Genomic DNA, 21335 nt, shown 5'->3' on the forward strand with positions numbered 1-21335 from the left:
CGCCGGCTCCCCGCAGTCAAGTTCCTCCCGCGCCGGCTCCCCGCAGTCAAGTTCCTCCCGCGCCGGCTCCCCGCAGTCAAGTGCCCGCGCCGGCTCCCCGCAGTCAAGTGGCTCCCGCGCCGGCTCCCCGCACTCAAGTGGCTCCCGCGCCGACTCCCCGCAGTCAAGTGGCTCCCGCGCCGACTCCCCGCAGTCAAGTGGCTCCCGCGCCGACTCCCCGCAGTCAAGTGCTCCCGCCAGCAGTCTCCTGCGACTCCGCTGCTGTTCCGCCAGCAGTCTCCTGCGACTCCGCTGCTGTTCCGCCAGCAGTCTCCTGCGACTCCGCTGCTGTTCCGCCAGCAGTCTCCTGCGACTCCGCTGCTGTTCCGCCAGCAGTCTCCTGCGACTCCGCTGCTGTTCCGCCAGCAGTCTCCTGCGACTCCGCTGCTGTCCCGCCAGCAGACTCATGCGACTCCGCTGCTGTCCCGCCAGCAGACGACTCCGCTGCTGTCCCGCCAGCAGACGACTCCGCTGCTGTCCCGCCAGCAGACGACACCGCTGCTGTCCCGCCAGCAGACGACACCGCTGCTGTCCCGCCAGCAGACGCCGAAGTTCCTGGCCCTCGCCCCGACGATGCTGCTCCCCGCTTCTTGCCACGGCTTGGCGGCATGAAAGACCGAGCACTGCCTCGTCTGGGACGCCCACCTGATCGGCCCGTGCGGTCGCCCAACGTCTGGCGCCCTGGACGCCCTCCAGATCGACCCTTGCGGTCAACCCATGTCTGGCGTCCTGGACGCCCGCCTGACTGGCCCTGACGGGCTGGTGTTGCTCCCTCCTCCGAGCAACCTTCTGACTTTTTGTTTCTTCAGGACGTCTGGGATCCGTCCTTTGAGGGGGGGGTACTGTTAGGTTTTGTGTTGGTTTCTCCTAGTGTGACTTGTCCCTGTGATTACCCATTGCTCTCACCTGTGTGTGTTCTCCCAGTGTATCCTGCAATCTACATCCACCTGTGTTACCCAGCTGTTCCTCGTCTCGTTGCCCCTTGTCTGCGTATATGATGACCCAGTTTCTTGTCACTCCTTGTTGCGTCATTGTCTATGTCCAAGTCTGTCTACGTCCATGTCCATGCTCTGGTCAACATTCTTGCGTCTCTCCAAGCCCTCGTGTTCCCCTCAGTAAGTTTTTGATACCCAGCCTTTGTTAGTAACCTGAGTTTTGTTTTCCGCTGTGTTTTTTTTGGAACCTCGTCATTATTTGTTGGTACTTTGTTTTTCGCTTGCTATAATTAAATCATTTTGCACCGTCAATCTGCCTCGTCTCCCTTCCCTGCATTTGGGTCCACACACAACCTGCCTGCCCGCTTTTCCTGACACTCGGCTCCCCCGTTCGCCATCTGTGTTGTTGTGGAGACGACTTCCGACGCGCAAGAGTGACGTTGCTCGTTAAGAATACGTCACGCAAATAAGCGAATCTGATTGCACGGTTACTTCCGTTCGGGCTCGACAGGCCAATGAGGAGTTGGGTCCCTGTTCTCCCCGTGTTAGAAAAAGACAGGGAGAACAGTCTTGCCGTGCCAGGCAAGATCGGTGCAGCATCTGCAGTGATGTGGACTCTGCATCGGGCCGTTGTGGTGAAGAAGGAGCTGAGTCAAAAGGCGAAGCTCTCGATTTACTAGTCACTCTATGTTCCTACCATCACGTATGGTCACGAGCTGTGGGTCCTGACCGAAAGAACAAGATACCGGATAAAAGCGACCAAAATGAGTTTCCTCTGCAGGGTGTCCGGGCTCTCCCTTAGAGATAGGGTGAGAAGCTTGGTCATCCGGGAGGGACTCGGAGTCGAGCCGCTACTCCTCCACGTTGATAGGAGCCAGCGGAGGCGGCTCGGGCATCTGTTTCGGATGCATCCTGGACGTCATGTCCCACAGGCGGGAAGCCCTGGGGACAACCCTGGACAAGCTGGAGAGACTGGCCTATGAACGCCTTGGGATCCTGCTGGAGGAGTTGAAGTAGCTGGAGAGAGGGAAGTCTGGGCTTCCCTGCTAAAGTTGCGGCCTCCGCGACCTGACCCCGGATTAAGCGGGTGGATGGATGGATGGATGGATGGATGGATGGATGGATGGATGGATGGATGGATGGATGGATGGATGGATGGATGGATGGATGGATGGATGGATGGATGGATGGATGTCCCTCATTAATACATTCTAACCCTCATAAATGTATTCAAACTGAATATAAATTTGAGTCTTGCAGATATTTTGGTACCAATTACAAGTCCGTACCCAATATGGTTCTGGAGAAATTCCAATATGGCAGCCCCAAAATTCATGTTCCCTGCCCAAAAGATGTTCTTCCTTTATAACTTGGTATGCCTTAATTTTAAACACAATTAGTCTATCAAATTGAATATAAAGTTGTGTCTTGCAAATGTTTTAATACCAGGGACCGGTAAATGTCTGGATCTATTACTGTTCTTGAGATACAGCATATTGATACTTGTTGAAAAATGTGATTAATCATGGTGGTTTGTGTTCTTTACACATTTGAAATAGCATATCGATACCATATTTAAGGTTCACGTGCCTATTGCTTGGCAAAGTGGCAAAAACACTATCATACAAGTGAAATTGTCAGCTCAGATTTAGTTTCTTTGCCATTTGGCAGAGCGTTAAGCGAGAGGACGCCATCCATCTAACAAGCTTCCATCAATTAAGCCATCTATTTAGCGCAGTCGTTAGCGCTTATGACTTGAAAATACATTTATTATCCCTTACACTCTTCCTTTTTTCCACCCTTGACTGCCAGCAAATTGAATGCAACTGATTCAAATAATTAGACACGATGAAATGAGCTAATTAAGTTCTTGATTAGCAGAGGGAGGACTTTATTAATAATCTCACGCCAGGGGACCATCGCTTCTCCGATGACTTCCGCCCTAACCTAGAAAATCCTCCGCATTGCGGGGTGACACCAAAATCTATTAAAAAAAAAAAAAAAAAAAGAAAGTATGGCTATGAAAAAAAACTCATTAGCTGCCATTGACGGGGACAGACGTCCAATTTATTTTGACGTCCAATTTTTTTTGACTGGGAGGACCCGGAAAAAATTAATCAAAATTAAGATTAATCAACCGCTTATCGATTAGCAAATCGAAGTATTTGGATAGTTATTGAATCAGTTTGTTTTTAATCAAAAGAAGGAAAATGTCATTTTTACGGCTTTTTTATTCACAGCTTTTAAAAAGGAGGTACAAATAAATATTAAATACCTTGTTTGTAATTTAACAAAAAAAACAACAAAAACACCAAATACGGTTGGGCCTCTGGATACGAAAAGTTTTTCGGAGCTTTTTTCGCTTCATATTACGAAAAATTCAGCATACGAAAGATAATAGGCACTAGAGGTGTGCGAAATTTCCGATTCTTAGACTTTCCCGATTTGGCCGTGAAAGATTCGAGAACAGTTCAAAAACATCCTAATTCCGATTATTGAAATATGCCAAGTAAAGCGGAACTAAAAAACAGTCGGCGCAGTCTTCGGAACGCAATGAGGAACGGACCGAGAGTAAACATCATGCTCAACTCATGCCGCTAAATAAAAAAATTAAAAAAAAAAAAAAAAAACAATAATACCTCACTGCGGCCAACAGCCGCTACAAACTACACCCACATAATGCAACGGTAGATATCACATGTATATAGAACTAGAGGCGAGATGACAGACTCAGCGCCGTTGGCACAGGTATAGAAAACTAGATGCGAAATGACAGACTCGCCGGCGTTAGTAAACAGCTGCCATCTTAAAGCAGTAGACTTCTCTGGAAGGCTGCTGTAGCGAACCTTCCGAGCAAACCTTTTTATCTAAAATACTCCTAAATTGGCCAAATCTTGACTTGAATCTATCTTTACATGATGAGTTTTAAAACTTTCAAATGTCGAAAGTAGACAAAAAGGAAATTATGGAATAACTGGAGCAATTTTAAAAACTTTTAACAGTTGATTCCCAATATTAAATTAATTGTAGTTTAAAGCTGTTGATACAGAATGGGGACTTGAATATTATATTTGCTGTTTTGAACTGTTAACTTGATACTGTGATACTAGTTTATTTAAGCCTGAAAGGATTTTTGTACATTTTTTGTATCTAATGTACGAAACAATAAAAGCATCTAATAGCCTTTGTGCATCAATAATCTATTTCTCATCGAATCGTAGCCTCTGAATCGAATAGTGAGGTGCCCTAAGATTCCCACCTCTAATATGTACTATAAAAGATACTCAATTTCCATTCTAAGAACATTTTAAAAGTCGTGCCATAGGATTCTGCTGCCCAATTGGTCAGAAGCTTTTCTATAATGGTTAGTAATATGATTTTGATGCCCTATTGGTCTTTCCCATCATGCTTTAGTAACACGATTCTGCTCTGCTTTGGGCCTATTGTTGATGGCGTTTCGATTTGGGTGCGCGACGGTGCTGTTGTAGTGGGCTCGTCGTCTTCGCCAAAAGAGCACAAGTCTCATCGCGTTTTGTCTCACAAACAGTGTTTTTCCGCCCACACACGGTCCAGTATCCCTTTCGCTTTCGGGCACAACTTCACCTGAAAGGCAAGGTTCTACATTTTTAATTTTTTTTTTTTCTCATTATGTTCTATTATCTACTTCATTACTGGAATGAATGGTTAGAGGTTAGGTATATTGAATGTAGTGCTGCAACGATTAATCGATTAACTCGAGTATTCAAAAATGAAAAAAAGATTTGAATTAAATTTTCTAGTCTGCCTTATTTCACTTGGCTGAATCCAGCAGCTCTCTGTTAAGACCGACATAAGCAAAGTTTTTGTTTGAGCAAATGTTTTTTTTTAATGCATTCGTGATTTAGTTCATAGGTATGTTTAGCCATTTTATTGTGGGAATATGTGTCTGAACCATTTGTTAGGAGCATTAAAAAAAAAAAAAAAAGTTAGCATCTTATAGCATTTAAGCTAGTGGACTTTTGCCAAGTAAGTTCGCTAATTGTTCTTGTGTTGCAAATAGATACTCATCTATATATTTTTTTTTTTATACCGTTTGAGGTTCAGCTCAGTTATTTTCATTTTTTATGTTCCTATCCGATTACTCGATTATTCAAACTAATTAGTTTATTGATTAATCGACCACTAAAATAATCGATAGCTGCAGCCCTAATTGAATGATTCAAATGTGTTTGGCTCTTATTTCAATCTGGTTTTACCCTTAAAATAAATTTCAATGTGGTGTTTTAGTCGTGCCTGCAACTACAGTAATTAGGCAATTTACATGTGAAATGCAGTTCATTTTATGAAAAAAAATCATACAAAAGCCATTCTGGAACAAATTAATTTCTAATCTTGAGGCACCAATGTATTCTTTTTATTTTTCAATATTTTATTTATTAATTTTAATTTTTTTAAAAAGGGGGCAAATGATTTTTGAGTCCCCAATCTTTAATTGAGAATTATTAAAAAAAAAATATATATATATATATATATATATATATATATATATATATATATATATAGATCCCTCGTTTTTCACGGTTAATGGGGACCAGAACCCGCCACGATAAGTGAAAAACCGCGAAGTAGCGCACCCCCCAAAAAAAATTTGTATGTGTTTTTGTGTGTTAAGACATGTTGTTTCCACTTGTTTTCCAAAGTATAATTTAAAAAAAAATTATATGCACTTCAAATGTAATATGATAAATTTTCAACATGTTATTGTCCCACCGAATTATTTTAAAACAAGAATAAAGTACTGTAGTAGAAAAATGCTTGCCTTTATCAAATGCTTCACTGAGAGGGGCCACTCAAACTTCTGACTTACACACATTGAGTTGGCGCAGCAACTGTTTAACAAGTTAAACGATGACGGACACATGCGGCGCTTTGAAGTTAATAGGTCTCGCGAGATCAGACCCAGACATCTTTCAAATTCGTTAACTTTAATAAGCAACTAGAGTGACTGAGATCGGCTTGGGACAGCTCATCTGTATTTTTTTTTTTTTTTTTTAATTGAAAAAAAAAATCCTCGTTGGACTGAGGGCACGAAGTTTGAAGCGGGAAGTAGCGAGGGATCACTCTATAAATGTATATACATATATACACCCCCCACACACACACACACAAACTGTATATACAATCACGCACAATATGTGAATATCGATACATTTCAATACTTTTGACAACCCTAACACCAAATGGCTGAATATTCCATTCAAAGCATATAGAAATAGAAAAAAAATCTGACGATTGGTGAAGATTCCCTGCCGTCTTTGCTGTTTAGCTCTGACATTTATTTCCTCAAATGGATGTTTGAGGGGGGCCAAGAGGATTGTGGGGATTCCAGCTCCCAGATGATGAGATCTGCGTGTGTGCGTGTGTGTGTGTGTATCTGCGTCCATCCAGCCAAGGAATCAGAGAGAAGACATGGCTCTGCAGGGGATGACTTCTACCCCAGCATTTATGTGTGCAACTTTGCTATCTATCATTAAATCCTTTTCCAGTCTCTTCACGCACACACTTTTAAAGTTTCCTCAAGGGTTCAAACTTTGGCCATAAAGTCAAAAAGTAGGATGCTTATCAACATAAAGTTTGGTAGATGCCGCTACCATAAGTAGACGAGCGAAAAAAGCACGTAGTAGCTAGCTATTCTGGAGCACATTGAACAAAAAAGTCAAAATCAGGCCCCAAAGCCAGTTTGAGTTGGCAACAAGAAATTTGGTAGACATGTTTATCATACAGTAAGTAGCTCCACAAAAACGTCACAAGAAGCTATGTCTGAAAAAACACGGGAAGTCAGCCATTTTGTTCTAAAGCAGACATTTGAGGCCCAGTTGACCCAGTTTTTCCCGACTGTATTTCAAGAAATTCAGCCCCCAAAATCAGTTTGACTTCGCAGCAAGGCATTTGGTGGACATGTTTATCATGAGTAAACCCCAAAAAAACGTCAAGAAGCCATGCCCAAAAAGGCACAGGAAGTCTACCATTTTGGCTGGATACAACCATTTTAGCATGACTTTGACAACTTCCAGAGGTGTTTGCGATGATACACTAGTGTTTGAACGGCACACTGACGCAAAACATTAAAGACAATCCCAGCCCGCTGACCAGTCATCATTCCCTCTCGTTTTCTAGAATACTGGAATCCCCACGCGTGACTTTACACCATTCACGCTCACGTCGGCCGCCAGCTGTTTGTTCTCAAACATTCATCCACCGCCTTCCCGGTAAATCATTTGAATATTGACAAGGTTCTTATTATTCAGGCTTGGAAAAGACAACAATAATCCTTTTAAAACCAACATCAGACGGCAGTTCCTTCCCCGGGCTTTTCCCGCACGCGTGTATGTATGCATCCGTCCAAGGTCTCACGGGAGAAGCCCGGTTCACGTTTGGCACTTTAATCATCCGACACGACGTTTTGCGCAAGACAACAAAGTGGAAATCCCTTCAGGAGGCAGCACAGCCCGCGGCGCTACAAGCTCATCTTGATTCCGGGGCTGTTTATGGGAGTCCTCGGAGACGGTCACCTTCATGTACGCGCCACGCTCTCCACTACAAAGGCTCGCTAGCTCGGGCGTCGACTATGCCGAGCAGAGGGAAATTTATTCGTCCTACAGCTCTCCAAGGAAAAGCCGCGCGAGGAACTTCTTTGTTTTCTGCTGGGACTCAACGCTGATTAATTGAAAAAGTTGGAATGCTGACACTTGTTGAAGAGAAAGAAGCACTTGAGGCATGGAGTCCTTGGCAAACAATGGGTTCAAGTTAGACTTCCAAAACAAGACTGGTTCAGGGTTCGAGACTGGTTTAAAGGACTGAAAAAATAATTTCGAGCCTGATTTTTTTTTTTACTTCAATTCCAAGTTTCGACGCCCTCGACCACCAACCAGAAAAAAAAGCTGCCAAACACCGAGAAGAAGCAGCCACATGAAGACTAGCTCCGTTATGAGCAAATCAAATGAAGTGGCTAATTTAGATTAGCACAAAAACGTGTTTCTTCGCTTCACATAAATGACAACAAAGTAACAGAATAAACTAGGGCTGTCAAACGATTAAAATTCTTAATCGAGTTCATTACAGCTTAAAAATTAATCGTAATTAATCGCAATTCAAACCATCTATAAAATATCCCATATTTTTCTGTAAATTATTGTTGGAATGGAAAGATAAGACACGAGACGGCTATATACATTCAACATACTGTAAATAATGTAAGTACATTATTAACATTCTGTTAAAGCGATCCATGGATAGAAAGACTTAGTTAGTTCTTAAAAGATAAATGTTAGTACAAGTTATAGAAATGTTATATTAAAATCCCTCAATGTTTTCGTTTTAACAAAATTTGTAAAATGTTCAATCAAAAAATGAACTAGTAGCTCGCCATTGTTGATGTCAATATTTACCCAATTCTCATGGTGCTGAAACCCATAATATCAGTTGCACCCAACCGCCAGCAGAGGGCGAGAAAACACAAAAACACAAGTAACAAGTGGACATTACACTGTGCTGTCATTTTAATCTGTTTGAGCGGGGCATGTGCGTTAAATGTGTCAAATATTTCTACGTGATTAATTTAAAAAATTAATTACCGCCCGTTAACGCGATAATTTTGACAGCCCTAGAATAAACACAAAGAAATGATACCAGACCCTCTGTTAAAACGTGTAAACTTACAGATTTTGTTTTATCAAGGATTTCCAACGATGTGTAGTGCAGAGGAAGTGTGTAACGTCTGCACACCTCAAGAATTCTTTTCCAACTAAAGTAATAAGTTCTTTTTGCCTGCTGCTTCCAGTAAGTCACCACTAGTGGAAACCAAGCGCACATAGCAAAACAAAAGAAAAACTGTAGAGTCCGGTGTTACAATAGTGACATATTGTGGACGGATGAACAATATATCAGTTTAGAAAGAAATCAAACTTAAAAAGTAGTAAACTTACGATCAAGGGACAGAACATTCCCCGCCTGACATCTGATGTCAGCCCTTAACTAACTCGTAGAAATGCCACCTAAAACAAACGATGCAATACAATAAATGCCCGCAGCATAAAACACTCTAAAACAGGGGTGGGCAAACCGGTCCTCGAGGGCCGCAGTGGGTCCTGGTGTTTGTTCCAACTTATTCAGCACAGACAGTTTAGCCAATGAGGTATCAGTGGAAAATAGAAGCACCTGACTGCAATCTACTGATTGCACTTGTAAGAAAACGGATTGGTGAAAGGCTGTCCTCATGATGGGTATGAACAAAAACCCGCACCCACTATGGCCCTTTGTGGAATAGTTTGCCCACCTCTGCTCTAAAATGTAGGCAAAAGAATATGTGGAGATGTTTTCTCTGTGAGCTTTTGAAAAATAAACATCTTTGTGAAAGTGCACTCCTGTAGAAAGAAACATCATATTCAAGTTCAAAGACTGATATTTATATACAAGTTAAAAATAGCCCTGGGAGAAATTCATAGCAAAGTTAATTGAAAGTTCATATAATTTAAAAAATAATCGAGAAGAATATAAACTATGCAAATTTTTTTACCCTGCCTATTGAAAGAATCGGAATTGAGAAACGTTCAAATTCAAACGATGCCCAAACCTAATTCTAGAACAAGTGACTATTTTTGGTAATTTCAAAAAAATTGATCCCATAAAAGTAACCTTGCGGCTTATTTGACCCAAATGTCCACTTACCCACTCAGAGCACTTTAAGCCGAAAAGACAACATGCGTCTTGTGAGTATTTGCAACGTCTGGAAGTTGGAACAATGTGAATTGGCTGATGTGTAGAATTCAGAATCGGGTTTCAAACAAACGCATGTTAGGCTTTCAGTGCCAATGAATAAAGAACGAAGACATTTTAGACAGCCTGGATGCAAATATCTTGATTGACACGCTCCTACACACCCGCGCACACTCAGAGGTTTAAACACGAATGTGATTAGCGTCAGCTGTGTGCTTGTTAGTCGCAGGTGTTTGCTACAAATGAAAAACATCAGAGCTGAAGGCAACCTGAGAGAAGCGTAGCGACTAGACGCCATGCTGGCCTGACTCCAGCGGGGATGAAGATGTCGTGGTGCCGCTAGCTAGCCAAAAAAGCCGCGTTTGAAGTGGGCTATTGCAACTGAGGCTTTTGAACGCTCCGATGGAATTGCGGAAAACAAAGCGGAGCGCAAGAAGGCTGATGGGTACTCAAGTGTTTTGAAAAAATGTTAACCAAATCAGTGCTGAGCCACTATAGACTGCACCCAGCCTGAAATAACAGATGGAATTCTGGGCCTGCCCAGTTACCACAACTGGCAACTTGAAATGTTCCTGAAATTTGGGGGAAATGAAGTCAAAGGTCAAAGAGGTCATAAAAGGAATTTCATGATAACCTCTAAATTAGTTTTTGAGTTATCAAATATGCAATATAATTTTGTAATACAAAACGGAAAATGTCATTACATTATGGGGTCATGAGGTCAAAGGTCAGAAAAATACATTTTTGATCGCATTACCAAACTTGAAAGTTTGTAATACGAAACAGAAGATGTGATTAAATTTTGGGGTAATGAGATCAAAGGTCGCAGAGGTCAAAAAAAGGAATTTTGCTGTAACGGACGAGCCTATTTAACTCAAATTAGCAGAAGAGGTGATATGATGAGAAGGGGAAGGATCAAAGGTTGCAGACATCAGAAATACATATGACAATGCTTTGAATTTGGCTGCTTAGGCAGAATTTTGCTCTCTGAGTGCTCCTATAGTTGATATTCTTTCATTTTATTTAGGTTCTTCCGAAGTTAAATTTATCCTCCCTTTTGACCTCATCAACATATTTCCATCATCTGATGGTCCGAACAATGACAATGACAAACGAATACATTTTAGATAAATATACAAATTAAACTTTTAAAGGTGACTTGTTATATTTTTTTTATACTGACTAATATTACAATACAATTTGTAATGAATAAACATTAATATGTCTTTTAGCGCCATTGACAGCGCGAGTCGTCCAAAGGATTTGGACTGGGAGGATGAATGAACGTTCATTTGCCACATCCAGTCCAAATGCTTTGGACGTCTAACGCAGTCGAGTTCATTGAGTGCCCTCTAAAGGGTTAAGAAATCAGATTGGAAGGACGCCGCTCACAGTCAATTCATGTGGCAGGACTAGAACGCAGCTGAAAAACCCAAGAAGTTGCTCAGCAGTGCACTGACACCCCCTCTTGGCTATCAAATGTACAACAAGGAAAAAAGTGAGAAAAGATGCCATGAAATAAAAATTATACGTATATACTAGTTTTGTGATAAAGTTCATTATTTTCTGTAATGTACTAATAAACATTAGACTTTCACATATTTTAGATTCAATACACACAACTGAAGTAGTTCAAGCCTTTTATTGTTTTAATATTGATTTTGGCAAAAAAAAAAAAAAAAAAAGTCCAGAAAAAACAAAAATCCCTTTCTCAAAAAATTTGCATATTTCATCCGACCAATACAAAAAAGTGTTTTTTAAAAAGTCAACCTTCAATTAATTATATCAGCCATGCACTCAATAATTGGTCGGGAATCCTTTTGCAGATATGACTGCTTCAATGTGATGTGGCATGGAGGTAATCAGCCTGTGGCACCGCTGAGGTGTTATGGAGGCCCAGGATGCTTCGATAGTGGCCTTAAGCTCATCCACAGTGTTGGGTCTGGTGTCTCTCAACTTCCTCTTCACAATATCCCACAGATTCTCTATAGAGTTTAGGTCAGGAGAGTTGGCAGGCCAATTGAGCACAGTAATGCCATGGTCAGTAAACCATTTACCAGTGGTTTTGGCACTGTGAGCAGGTGCCAGGTCGTGCTGAAAAATGAAATCTTTACCTCCATAAAGCTTTTCAGCAGGTGGGAGAATGAAGTGCTCCAAAATCCCCTGATAGCTAGCTGCATTGACCCTGCCCTTGATAAAACACAGTAGACCAACACTAGCAGCTGACATGGCACCCCAGACCATCACTGACTGTGGGTACTTGACACTGGACTTCAGGAATTTTGGCATTTCCTTCTCCCCAGTCTTCCTCCAAACTCTGGCACCTTGATTTCCGAATGACATGCAAAATTTCCTTTCATCTGAAAAAAGTACTTTGGACCACTGAGCAACAGTCCAGCGCTGCTTCGCTGTAGCCCAGGTCAGGCGCTTCTGTCGCTGTTTCAGGTTCAAAAGTGGTTTGACCTGGGGAATGTGGCACCTGTAGCCCATTTCCAGCACACGCCTGTGCACGGTGGCTCTGGATGTTTCTACTCCAGACCAGTGTTGTTAATTTTACTTTTAAAAAAGTAATTAATTACAGTTACAAATTACTTCTCCCAAAAAGTAATTGTGTTGGTAACTCAGCTACCTGAATTTAAGAGTAATTAGTTACTTGGCAAAGTAACTAGTGATAATTTTCATGTTTTGTTTTTTTTTTTCTCAAAAAAAAAAAAAAAAAAAAGGTCACACAATGTGAAGCTTAAAGGGTTTTTGGGACAATTGGCCCTAGCCCAATTCTTTACCCTCCACTTAACTAGACACAAGGGTATTGCGATAACTAGATAGTAACCTTTGCTATGTGTGGAAGTCATTTAAAGTTGTGAATCAACCGTTAAAGTTGTTAAAATTGTTAAAATTGCTCCCTTTATTGCATTAGTTCCCTTCTGTCTACTTTCAACATGTGTAAGTTTTAAAACTGTTTCATCATTTAAATATAGATTTAAGTCAAGATTTTGCCGATTTAGGACCATTTGAGATTTTAAAACAAAAAACAACAACAACAAAAAAAAGTAGGTTCGCTAGGAAGGATCTCTACAACAGAGCCTTCCTGAGAGGTCTACTGCTTTAAGATGGCGGCTGTTTACTAACGCATGTAGTCCTTAAACATGTTGCCAATGCAGCCGTGTCTAACATTTGCATCTAGTTCTATAATATGTAATATGTACCGTATCATGTGGGCGTAGTTTGTAGGCTACAGTCAGGTATTACTGGAGCCACCTAGCATCGCGTTTGCAACGGCGTCTTCCCCACTCCTGCTCTGCTCTCTCGTCTCCGTGAGTCCGTCTCTGACTTTTTTTATTCAACCAACTTAGTAACGCATAGTAACGCACGCCTTTCCCGCCTCAGTAACGGTAACGGCATTGCCAAGATGAGAAAAGTAATTAATTAGATTACTCACTACTGAAAAAAATAACGCCGTTAGTAACGCCGTTATATTGTAACACCGTTATTAACAACACTGCTCCAGACTCACTCCACTGTTCCTGCAGGTCCCCCAAGGTCTGGAATCGGCCCTTCTGCACAATATTTCTCAGGCTGCGGTCACCTCTTCTTGTCGTGCAGCAGTTCCTGCCACACTTTGTCCCTCCCACAGACTTCCCACTGAGGTGCCTTGATACAGCACTCTGGGAACAGCCTATTCGCTCAGAAATTTCTTGAATGTGTCTTAGCCTCTTGCTTGAGGGTGTCAATGATGGCCTCCTGGACAGCAGTCAGGTCGGCAGTCTTGCCCATGATTGCGGTTTTGAGTAATGAACCAGGCTGGGAGTTTTTAAAAGACTCAGGTATCTTTCGCAGGGGATTTGAGTTAATTTGTTGATTCAGATGATTAGGTTAATAGCTTCTTTCGAGTACCTTTTCATGATATGCAAATTTTTTGAGATAGGGATTTTTGGTTTTTCTTGACTTTTTTGCCAAAATCACCAATATTAAAACAATAAAAGGCTTGAACTACTTCAGTTGTGTGTAATGAATCAAAAATATATGAAACTATAATGTTTATCAGTATATTAGAGAAAATAATGAACTTTGTCACAATATGCTATTTTTTTTAGAAACACTATTACATATAAACATATTGCCAACATTTTTTCACTGCTACAGAGCTATAATGGAATGTTGTTGATAGTAGTCAATGTAGGGGATGAACAGAAACATTAAACATCAAATTTTTAGAATGTGCTTTCATTCAGATCTAGTTTTTTTTCATCCATTCCTTCATCCTTTTTCTTTTCCCATCCCCCAAATCCTTGAATTCCTTTCTTGCCTGGTGGAAGATTTCCTCCCGCAGGAGGCTGCAGGTAATCCCAGAAAGTATTTTTTTATTTATTTATGTATTTATTTATTTATTTTTGAAGGGCTAAGTGCTCGAATGCAGATAAACACCTTCCTCCTATGTGCAAATAATATCCAATTTCATCCTCCTTTTTCCTCAAGTGCACCTTTATTATTTTCCCCCCTGAACACACAGGTGTCAAATTGGCAGTCCAGGGTCCAGATTGGGCCCACCACATTATTTTGTGTGGGCGACGAGAGTAAATAATGACAGATACGGAAAAAATACAGAAATTAGAGAATATTTACTGTCATTCCCGTTTGTTTTTTGAACATTAGAAAAATAAAAAAGTATAAGGTTTTTTTTTTTTTTTTAAATTAAAAATTTTAACAAAATAAATAAAAGAATATTTAAGGTTTTTTTCTCTTTCTTTGGGTTATTTTCTTAATCTAATCAAAATATGGATAATTTAAAAAAAAAAAAAAAACTGAAACTGAAAAATAAGTAAAAATTAAAATAAAAAAACAAAAGCTGAAAAATGTAAAAATATTCAAACGAGAATATTTTCCCCCTATTACTTTCAATTAAAAAAAATTGAAATCAAGAGATTGGAAAAAGGATTTGGACTGTTTTTAAACATTCCAACAATTTTTTAAACTAAATTTAATTTATTAAAAGATTTGGAAAATTACAAATATTCACTATTTTTTAATATTCCTTCTCTGGGTTTTTAATAAAAAATGTCACTAAATTTGAAAAGAGTGCAAACATTTTTTTAAGAATACTGTTTTTTTTTTGTTTTTTTTTTCATGATAACAATAAAATGAGAATATTTGCAATTAAGAGGCTGAAAAAAGGCTTTGGACAATCTTTAGGTCAACAAGGTCTGAAGTCAATTAACTATTAAATGAGACAGTTTATTTGACAATCTACAAATAAGGTTCAGTTGTTCATGAAGAACAAGCACAACGTCATAGAATGGGCAGAACTAAATATTATTGAAAATCTGTGGTCTGCTTTGAATAGGGCGGTCCATGCTACAGTGGTATGAAAAAGTACCTGAACCTTTTGGAATTTTTCCCATTTCAGCATAAAATCACTATCAAATGTGATCTAATCTCTGTCAAAATAACACGGATGAAAAAAACAGTGTCTGCTTTAACTAAAACCATACAAATATTTATAGGTTTTCATATTTTATTGAGGACAGTATGCAAACAATGACAGAAGGGGGAAAAATAAGTAAGTGAACCATCACATTTAATATTTTGTGGGGCCCCCCATTGGCAGCAATAACTTCAACCAGACGCTTGCTGTAGCTGCAGATCAGTCTGGCACATCGATCAGGACTAATCTTGGCCAATTCTTCTCTACAAAACTGCTGTAGTTCAGTCAGATTTCTGGGATGTCTGGCATGAATTGCTGCCTTCAGGTTATGCCACAGCATCTTAATGGGGATCATGTCTGGACTTTACTTGGCCACTGCAGAACGTGTATTTTGTTTCTTCTGAAACCATTCTGAAGTTAGTTACTTCTGTGTTTTGGATCATTGTCTTGTTGCAGCATCCATCCTCTTTTTAGCTTCAACTGTCTGACAGACGGCCTCAGGTTTTCCTCCAAAACATCCTGATAAACTTCTGAATTCATTCTTCCATTAATGATTGCAAGTTGTCCAGGCCCAGAGGCAGAAAACAGCCCCAAATCATAATGGTCCTTCCACCATGCTTTACCGTAGGAATGAAGTGTTGATGTTGGTGAGTTGTTCCATTTTTCCTCCACACATGACGTTGTGTGTTTCTCCCAAACAATTCAACTTTGGTTTAATCAGTCCATAAAATATTTTGCCGAAACTTCTGTGGAGTCTCCAAGTGCCTTTTTGCGAACATCAAACAAGCAACAATGTTTTTTTAGACAGCAGTGGCTTCCTCCGTGGAGTCCTCCCATGAACACCATTCTTGGCCATAGTTTTATATCGAGTTGATGTGTGTACAGAGATATTGGACTGTGTCAGCGATTTCTGTAAGTCTTTAACAGAGACTCTAGGGTTCTTTTTTACCTCTCTGAGTATTCTGCGCTGTACTCTTGGCGGACGGCCACCCCTTGGGAGAGAAGCAACAATGCCAAACTCTCTCCAATTGTAGACAACTTCTCTGACTGTCTTTTGACCGAGCCATGATTCACATCAGACAAAGCTTCTCGTCAAGACAATTCTTACCAGGTGTGTGTTTTGTAGTGGGACAGGGCAGTTTTAAACCACTCATCAGTGATTGGGCACATACCTGACTTAAACTGTTTGGTAAAAATTGGTTTCAATTGCTCTTTAAGTCTCCTTAGGCAGAGGGTTCACTTACTTATTTTTTCCCCTTCTGTCATTGTTTGCATGCTATCCTCATTAAAATATTAAAAGAAAAAAAAGAAAACTATAAATGTTTTGGTGGTTTTAGTTAAAGCACAGTTTTTACATCCGTGTGATTTTGACAAAGATCAGATAACATTTGATGGTGATATATGCAGAAATGTGAGAAATTCCACTGTAAGCAGCCATCAAACCTGACTGAGGTGGAGAGGATTTGTAAAGAAGAATGGTAAAAAATAACTTCAAGCCAAATCCAGACCCTCATTGGATGCTATAGGAAGTGTTTAGAGGCTGTTATTCTGCAAAAGGAGGCTGTACTAAATATTATGTTTCTCTGTAGGGGTGCCTACATTTACGCACCGGCCAATTTTTGTTTAAGAAATTATTACGCACTTTCCGTTTAACCTATAAATGTCTCTCTCTCACTTCTCAAATATTACTGTGTCTGCTATTCAGAGGTTGCGCTAGACTTTTTCGTTGTCTGTCATTTTGACTGACAGGGTCATAAAAATCCGGTCATAATCTATTTTTACCCGTCACTTAAATTTTAAAAATGATGATAATGACATTGTGGTGACCCTTTGTTTGGCATAATTCACCTTCCGTACTTGTGTGTCCATTTTGCCGAGCGCGTTAACGGCTACGACACATTCACGTGACAGAGACACTTAAGAGCCACGCGCATTCCGGCTTGAATAGAGAGTTCACAGAGAGCATCAGAGCTACAGCGGCTGGACACAGCAATTCGAGCTAACAAGACTCTTAACATTGCATACCGCTTCAACATATTCAATAGTATTTAGTTTTCATTCATTTTAAATTAATATTCTGTCCGAACAAGGTTAACAGAGAATCCACACCGTGCCATCATCACACATCAAGCAGATGAGGTTACATATGGAACAATGAAATTAACAGTTCACCTGCTGTGGCCTGAACGCAGTCTCACACTTTCCTCCTGGTGCGCATGGACTTGAATTGCGTGCCCGCTTGTGCAGTCCCTCTTTTTTCACCTCTTTTATCAACACCATCGTCGTTTTGGGGCTTTTTGAAAAAACTTCGGACACTCAGTTGCCTTGACATTTTTCAGAGTAAGGCCAACGACGTCATGCATCAAGAGAGACAATAGCTAATTAATATGCTCACTTGCCACCCTGTGGTCTGGGGTGTGAATTGCAACCTGTCAAAATGACAGATGGACTTCAGTTTTTTCCGTCACCATTTTAAAAAATCGGTCAACGACGGAAAATAGTCGGTTAACGCGACCCCTGCTGCTATATGACATATTTAACTGAAATTTTTATTTCCAACAATCAGTAAATCGCAAAGGAAAATATTTCAATTAGCAAGGGCGCCCAAACTTTTGCTTACCACTGTACCATAATTTCAAAGATGAGTTTGACAACAGATCCCAACTTCAGCTCAGAGTTTTCTCGTTGGGGGGAGGATCCGATTCTCCCCGGGCATGAAATTGTCAACAGCTCGCAGAAGCCAAAGCGTGTAGTGAGCATCTGCCGGCTGTGATAAGCGAGGAAGACGAGGGATGAAGAGGAACCGGCGTCAGGATGAGGGGATGGATGGCTGAGGAAAGGAGGAGATGAGATGAGCACAGGAGGAGAAGATTGCAGGGAGGGAAGCAAGCAAAGTTCACCCAGGAAAGAGCGCTGAAGCTTGGGAATAAATGCCGAAATGAGAAGGAAAGAACTGGAACGCTTCCATAGTTAGATTAGATCAAATGACATCAGATTAGAGTCCGTTAGTCAATCCCAGTCGTAGGGCTTGGACATTAATTTGAAATTGAATATAGTTGTAAAACAAACATTTAAGTACATTGAGTACAAAACAAGAATTTCTCTGTACACCGACGAAAGTTCTGTTCATTCAAATTTAAAATAGTGCTGCTGTTTGACTTTTTTTTTTTTCCGGCGAATCGCCGATATAAATTGTGTCAATGAATAATTTTTCTCTAAACTAAACAAAATCGAATGAGGAGGAGGCAAACTGTAATGAATTAGCTTTCTTTATCAAACAGTTGTTCATAAATGCTGTTGGAGCAGTTTTTATGTTGAGTGACGTAATGTGGCACTGCCGCCAATATGGTCGATGCCGTCACCACTATGCGTATATAAATCAACGACTTACTCAGGTGTGAAACGCTAACGGGATATAGTTTTCAACCGCAAACAACTGCACGTAAGCACGCAAATGCACGTGTACCTTTTAGATGACCACAGAGTTATCGCGTATATTGTTTTGTTTGTTTGAAAGTTTGAAGACGCCAAGATCGAATTTTTTGTTTTGTTATTTGACCTCACGGCATGACTTTTGACTGAATGAGCATAATTAGCTTGACCATACTCTTTGACAATTTGACACCTTGGTTTACAAATCGGCCACATCGTTTTGTCTGATCCTGCCGGCTGACATAGACACATGGTGAGTGCGCGTTGAAAAAATTCCTAAACCAGTGTATAATTGAAACTTGTCGGAACAAATACAATCCAAATCCAATTTCAAAGCACCCTCTTTAATTGACAATTTACAGTTTGAATGGGAGTTTGTGTTGACACTTTAGCTGTTAGACGAATGTGTTTATATGTGTGGTTTCTTTATAAAAAGAAATGACACAACTTTACTGTCTAACAATAACTCAAGTGCTAATATGCTTTTCCAAAACACAATACAGACACTTAAGACACCATTAATGAAGAATACAAACAATACATTTGGCTTTATTCACTCACCTCTGACGGAGACAAACTGGCACTTCTTAATATTATTGATTCAGCAACCAAACCTGAGTGGAGCAGTGAACTCTCTCTTGCTCTAATCAATGCCGCTCGCACTGCCTCACATTACACACAAACGCCAGGACCCAAACGGAACTGCTCATCAATGCCGGCAAAAATCAATAATCAAACTCACTGGCAACAATCTATTGACTTTCCTAATGAACAATTTAAAGGTGTAAGTAAAAAAACAAAAACAAAACAAAAAAAACAACAACAAAAAAACGTTAGTGGGAGTAATTTTGACTGGGACAGGGAGTGATCAGGGGGATTCCTTGCGACCGCGCCCCCCCCGAACGGCTCGCGCCCAGATGCGCATTCGCTGCTCAGTGTGTAGTTGCACCACTGTGTTTAATACTTTTAAAAGGTCAGTTTTTCTTTCCAGTATTTTTTTTTTTTTTGAATAGTGAAAGTAACTGACATTGGACGACAAAAATAATTTTAAAAAAAAGAAAAAAAAGAAAATTGTGATTTTGTTTTCCAGGTCTCCCAGCTCTACTCTGTTAGCTGTTCAACCATTTGGCAAATGAGACACTCAGTCCTTTAGTTGGTTGGTTAGTTGGTCATCTCATTGTCTGCCATTGACGGCAACAGATGTCCAATCCATTTAGACTGGGATGTGCAGGTCGACAAAATGAATTCATGGAAAGGGGTAGTAAATGAGTCGAGGCTGATAATGTGTGTAATTATGTAGTACGAGCGTCTGGCTGCGGTCAGCACCTGCGCTCCGGCGACCAGTCACGTCGACGGCGCGTTGTATTATTCAAAGGTGAGCTCTCAGGTGGAGTCGGGAAACACAAACGAGGCGCTAAACGTGGCGGGATAAACCATCAATCATGCATGAATCTCACATGAATGTATAATGCGGCAGAATGAGAGGCCATTTGCATTCCAAACACATTTAAGCCAATATGACTGCATCGTCATAACATAATCAAGACACAGCAAGGAATCTGACTCCAAAAAACAAGGTGTGGTTAATGGTGCCTCAAAATAAGTCACATTGGGTCATTCATCGTAATGTCCTATTAAATTTCAGTTCCTGCCAATTTTGGAGCATTAATGGGTCACTTCCTGTCAATTTGGGAGCAATTTGAAAACATTTTTTGGTCAAAAAAAGAATAATGTTTTTGTGGGTGTTGTATGTGCCGTTGGAAAGGGAGGCATTGGAAATATAAGGGCAAGTTTTTGTCAAATTTTGGTGGGACCGTGGAACCGTATGTACTGTACTTGCTGTACATTTTGATCAGTTGCTGACGATTTAGGCATAGGCAGATTTTGACTTTTGGGGCAGGGGGAGCACAACATGTTGATGACCCCGAAACGCAGTGTCAACCATAAAATTTAAATATTTATAATAATAACTTGAAAATGAGCGGGTTTTTTTTGTTTCCCATCATTCTTGAGGGGAATTCTAAATCAGGCTGCTTAGGACAGCTATAATCTTCGCCAAGATCGTCATCCATTAAATATGGTACACCCGCTGGTGTCGTGCCAATGGAGTTACTCCGTCAAAAATTGTATCCCCCTGGGCGGAGCCACTGCGCTGCACTGATTTGCTTTATTTCCTTGTTTTGGTGATGTAGTTATCTACAAGGCTTCAAAACATGGCCCATCCATCAAAAAAAAAAAAAAAAAAGTCATACAACGTAACATACGGACTGAACGTAAAAAAAGGCAATGTTTCACTGTTTTACTCGTAGGATGACCAATAACTTTTATTACTGTAAGTCCTGTATGTAGTTTCTCCAATTTAATGAATGTCGATGTCCACAACATATAACGGTGGTTCTTTTCTGGCTTCAATTAATTGTTTAAGACGACATAACTCATAACTTATGCGTGTGTGTGAGCTCCCGCGGCCAGGGGACACAATTTTTGAAAGGTGTAACTACATTGGCAAGACACCGGTAGTGGCTCTGTTGTACAATTAGCGTCTTAAGTGAGGCAAATTGAAACTCCGCTCACTTTTTTTGACGGTGGTCTCAAGTAGTTGTTGTCGCTTTTGGAAGCTTAGGTTTGAAAAAATTACGTACATCCATCTTACTTCTTCGGTCCTCAGATGGTTTTGGCTAAGTAAAGCAAATGACTGTCTAAGGTGCTAGTCACATGATCTGTTCGAAAAATAATTTTGACCCATTATAAAA

Source organism: Corythoichthys intestinalis, chromosome 9, assembly GCF_030265065.1.
Source record: "Corythoichthys intestinalis isolate RoL2023-P3 chromosome 9, ASM3026506v1, whole genome shotgun sequence".
NCBI lineage: Eukaryota > Metazoa > Chordata > Actinopteri > Syngnathiformes > Syngnathidae > Corythoichthys > Corythoichthys intestinalis.